Below are 5482 nucleotides of genomic sequence, written 5' to 3'. Positions count from 1 at the left end.
AAGGTTATAAGGTCATAAAGGATGATTTGGTTCCTGCACTGAATGAGCCAAATGCAAGTACAAGACCCAGGTCAATAGAAGAGGGGGTGGGTATCCACAGGCAGAGATGGTCTTTGGTGAATCAGTGCCCAGCTGTCTGGGAACCATGCTGGCGATGTGATGTCACCTTTCTCCCTGTCTTCCAGCATCCCATCCACACTGCTGTGACCTTCAGAAGGTGCAGATTCTGGCTTACAGCGACCCTTGGCCCTCGGCTGAGACAGGTAGTGGGCTAACCATGTAGGAACCAAAAGCATTGTCTTCCCAGCTCTTGGAGCAGCCTCTTCAGGCTGACCCATCTTGGTAGCCTTTCCAAACCCCAAGCAGTCTTATGGGGCACCCTGTGTGGCAACCCCAAACTCAACACTACCCAGCGGGGCACATTCTTGCAGTGTTATTTCAGGCCCAAGAGTAGGTGGGCATTTAGGCAACACAGAGGAGGGCCCCTTCTTGAGTTTGGGGTGTCAGAAATGCTTCCTAGAGGAAGGCATCTATACTGGGCTCAGACTAGGCTTCAGTACACTGGGAGTCAGGCTGAGGGAGTGGTGGGCCTGAGGCAAGAGTAAGCATGTTTAACAAAAGAAGAAGGGCGGATACTGAGGTCTCCTGCTGTGGGATTCTCCCTGAGAAGTAATAAAAGATGAGTCCTCAGCATGAGCACGTGGGAACTGAGAAACCCTCAACCTCATAAGTCAGGAACGGGAGCAGTGAGCCAAGAACCTGTCAGGGAGGCTCTGGGTGATTGTCACAGGTGTGAGATCCCTGCTGGGACCCTCAGAGCTAGAGTTATCTCCTTTGGAGCCCCGGAGTTACTTGGGGATCTTTATAGCAGGCTTCAAGCATGAAGTACTCTGGTAGGCACTTCCTAGCTTTCCTGAATACAACTAACTTGGAGCTTGTCATGAGTGACATGCCTGGCTTTGGATTTGGAGACCTCAGCTTCTTTGCTGAGGCAGCTTCAGCTGGTGGGGGCGTGCAGTGAGAACTTCATATGCTCTTATCCTCCACAGAAAGGACAAGGGGGAAACATGGCTCAATTTGATCCAAAGAACCACGTTCTCTAAAGTGCTGACTTCCTGACACTTGCCTACAGGGGGACCATGTTCTCCACAGTCTCAGTGGATGGGAGCAGAGGTGAAGTCACTCAGTAACATCAGGAATTGGATGGATGGAGTGGAGCAGTGGATTAGGCTCCTGGGGATTCACATTTCTCTTTGGATCTTTATTTGCACACACTTCACTAAAGGAAACATCAAAAATGTTTAAAAGGTAAGCAAATGAGAAAACTGTAAAGGCAAAGTTTTGTGAAGTTTAAGTCTTTGATCTATTTTAGAGATTAGTGGAAAGAGAAAGAAGGAGATAAAGAAAAAGAAAAACAATAAATTATCATTCATTTCCCCAACCCCAGAAAGTTAGAAAATATCAACTGAAACCAGTCTGGGGAAAACTGAATGGAGTGTTAGCACTGGCTTGCTCTTCTGCTGTAATGGGCTGCAACTGAGCAGGTGGTTTATACTTAAGGTCCCAGCATCTGGGAGGGGAGGCAGGAGGAACAGGGTTAGGCCAGTCTCAGCTACAGGAGCGCTTGTCTCAAAGACAAACAACAAACAAACAAACAAACACCCAAACCCCAAGCCAAGTATACAACACAGCAAACTTGGCCCTTATGATCTGTGGAGGAGGCTGAGGCTCATCAGCTTCTTGCAGGGGCTGGGCCTGTGCCCTGCAAGGAAAGCTGGGAAGATGCAAGGCTCTATGACCTCCTTAGGTGGTTGACACAGTGTGGGACTTCTGAGGTGCTTGGTGTGAGTGAGAAGCACTTGAAGAACTCACACAGAGCTCCAAGTCTGCTGAGTGGGCTGGTTGGAGCTTCGGTGTGGCTGAGCAGAGGCAAGCTTCAGCAGACCAAATTGCTACAAGAAGCTGGGATCCTGCACTGGGTACCAAGAGACAGCTGTGCATTCCCAGGCTTTCTGATTACTGGGATCATGGAAGATGGATCCTAGGCAGAGGTCTGCCTCTACTCTAGAGCATAAAGGCTGATCCAGATCCATGGAACTTAAGGAGCCCAGAAAGTCCAACCATCTACCAGCATATCAACTACATGCCAGGTTGATCTTCACCTTTTGTTAAGAAACACGAGTTCAGAGAGTCAACCTCACAGTGTCTAAAGTCACTGTACTGGCTGGCTTTGTATGAACAACACAAGCCAGGGTCATTAGAGAGGAGGGAGGATGGAGCCTCAGCTGAGAAATGCCTCTGTGAGACCCAGCTAAGGCATTTTCTCATTATTGATCAATTCAGGAGAGCACAGTCCATTGTGGAAGGTACCATCCCTGAGCTGGTGGTCCTGGATTCTATAAGAAAGCAGGCTGAGCAAGCCAGGACAAACCAGTGAGCATCACCCCTCCATGGCCTCTGCATCAGCTCGTATCTCCAAGTTCCTGTTGTGTTTGAGTTCTGGTCCTGACTTCCTTCAGTGATGATCAGTGATATGGAAGTGTAAGCCAGATAAACCTTTCCCTCCTCAATCTCCTTTTTGGTCATGGTGTTTCATCACAACAATAGAAACCCAAACTAAGACAGACACATACATAAAAGATAACAGCAGATGTGAAGAGACGCAGGAAAATGTAACCACAGTTAGAAAGGGGAAAGGCTGCTAGGGAGATACTGTAAGTCACAGTGTTGGAACTCATGAGTAGACCCTGCTTTAAACAATAAAAGCAAATGCATCTGGAGACAGACAGAGACAAAGAGGAGGAGGTGGAGGAGGAAGGGGAGGAGAAAGAACAGGAGGAGGGGGAGGAGGAGGGAAAGAGAGAGGGAGAGGGAGAGAGACAGAGAGACAGAGAGACACAGACAGAGAGATTGCAGATCAAGCTGTTACTGCTGAAAATATAGCATGAACTTATAGCATAAGTTCAGGAGCTGAGACAGGAGCCTGTGAGTTCAAGCCAATCTCAGCTACAGAGTGTGGCACTGAAAAGACAGAGAGAATGAAGTTTATAATAGATATATATGAACTGGAAAATTGTTCAGGTTGACGTCTTGGCAGTTTAGATACGACTGGAGGAAAGATGAATACTATTGAAGACCAAGCAGTAGAAGTTACACAAATGGAGAATTATAAGAGACATGTGAATCAGTTCTGACTAGGTGTACACCTGACAAAATGGCTTTAAAATACATGAAAAATTACAGAACTGGGGAGAAGCATAGCAAACTAACGTAATTCAATAATTTCAGTAGTTCCTTTATCATTGCCAGAACCAGTAGAATTCTTTCAGAGCATGGGATATTTGCTATCACCATCTCCAAGACAGTTCAGAGGCTGAAAGAAAGGAAGGAGGCACAGGTTCCACTGAAGCTGGAAGTTAGACTACGGAGGTGAGTCATCCCTGGCTCCATGGAGTCCTGCAACCTCCAGGAACCTCAGCAAGTGGCTTGCTTTGAATATAGGGGCTTTGCATATGTGTCCCAGACATTGAGGTGAAACCATCTCAAGGCTTCATGAGCAAAGGACAGGAGGGTGTCAGGGATACTTTGGAAGAGCCCTGGCTTTAAAGACTGAAGGTTTCAGTCTTGGTGGAGACATTGTAGCTATGGCAGTCCTCATGTTTGTGTTTATGGGAAGAACCCTGGCTTTAAGAATGAAGGTTTCAGTCCTGGTGGAGACATTGTAGCTACAGCAGTCCTCATGTTTGTGTTTACTTCTTGACTAGGCTTCGAGCTCTTTGAGGATAGAAGCAAGTCTTATCCATCCTGGCCACCTCAGGGTATCACGAAATGACACAAGTAACTGTTTCTTAGCTACAGGAAGCAGAGGCTGTGACATGTGCCGTCAGCTTTCTCCCTTCGGGGTTCCCAGTAATTATTTTACAGCATACTGTGGTAAGACAGCTTCAACAATGGTCACTGGGTGGGGACTCTCTCCCTGGTGCAGGTACAGATGAATTTGTTCAGAGCGATGCAGGCCAAAAGCCAAAGGAGGTTGGTCAGGCTCACTAGAGGCTCCAGCAGGAAGCTACAGGGCAGCTGGGGAGGGGGACAGTTATTGGTGTCGCACACACCAGCAGATAGCTGTGGGCAGTCTGAGAACACTCTTATCTCAACAGGGTTTATTTCCAGAAGGTTCTGTAGAAGCTGGCGCTCCTGTCAGAACTGTGGTTCTGTTCATAAGGCTCCCTCTGAGCTGGTGTATCCAGACTGTGGATTATCTGTATCTTTACGTCTCTTATATGACCTCCACTATAAAGCATTCTAATAATTGTTTTAATTAAGCTGCTTTGGACAATTGGAGCTTGCAGACACCATCCTGGAAACATCGGGTGTAGCAGTGTACCTGCGAATGGTCCTAGGAACATCCCTCTTTTTCTTCTGGAGCAGGGGCAGGAGGTGGTTGGCTTGTCAGTTGTGAGGCTGACCATGAAAGTCAGCTTGAGAAGTAGTCTTTGTTCATTATCTGTCTTGAAAACTACCATGACATAAGCAAATGTTTTTGATATCCAGGACTGCCCCTTGGGAAATGAGTGGTTGGGTTTGGCATAGCTAAAGTCTTTTTTTGGTCAAATTCCACCCAGGAACACAAGCATTTCTGGTTATTCAGAATTATTGAAACTTCTGTACATTTGAGCTGGATTTGGGGCAGAATCCATGTAGCTGAGATGTGTGTGTATGTTCATCTGTGTATGGGGGCATACCTGGGTGTCTCTGTGCATGTATCTCTTCATGTGTGTTTGGTAACATCTTGTGTGTGTATGTGGGGGCCAGAGGTCAACCTTGAGTGTCATTCTTCAGTTGCTACTCACTTTGGCTTTTGATACAGGGTCTCTCACTGTCCAGGAACTCAAATATCCTAGGCTGGCTGGCCAGAAAAGCCCAGGGATCTTCCTGACTCCACCAAGCAGTGCTGGGATTACAGAGCGTGCTGGGTTTTCTTGCAGCTTGAGTCTTCAAGCTTACACAGAGTGACTCTCTCTAACCTCTGCCACCTCCTCAGCCCCTCAGCTGGGATTTTAACAAGGTTTCTCAGGCCAGCACTGAGATTGCAAAGGCTATTCCAAGTGTCCATGTTCTGAGGACTCTCATTTTGTCTGTGAACTCCCTGAAGGAGTGTCTAATGTTTCTGTTAAAAACATGGAGACATGAAGACCCCTCACATCTGTAGGGAAGGCCCTTGGTCTTGTCTTATATTATTTGTATAGATGATAAGATATTGATAAGAATAATTCTAGGGACACACACACACATTTAAAAAAAGAAATTTAGAACCGGCTTATGATTAATAATAGGCTATATGTTTGTATGAGTAGATCAACAAGGAGTAGGAATATATAGAAATAGGGCCACATTATTCAGTATGACGTTCCCCATGCCAAGGTTCTTGTCACAAGTGTTAGATATGAATCATTATTTTCCCTTCTATTTCTTCTTATTTATA

The sequence above is a fragment of the Mastomys coucha genome, unplaced genomic scaffold (assembly GCF_008632895.1).
Source record: "Mastomys coucha isolate ucsf_1 unplaced genomic scaffold, UCSF_Mcou_1 pScaffold22, whole genome shotgun sequence".
NCBI lineage: Eukaryota > Metazoa > Chordata > Mammalia > Rodentia > Muridae > Mastomys > Mastomys coucha.
Note: the sequence above shows the minus strand (reverse complement) of the source record.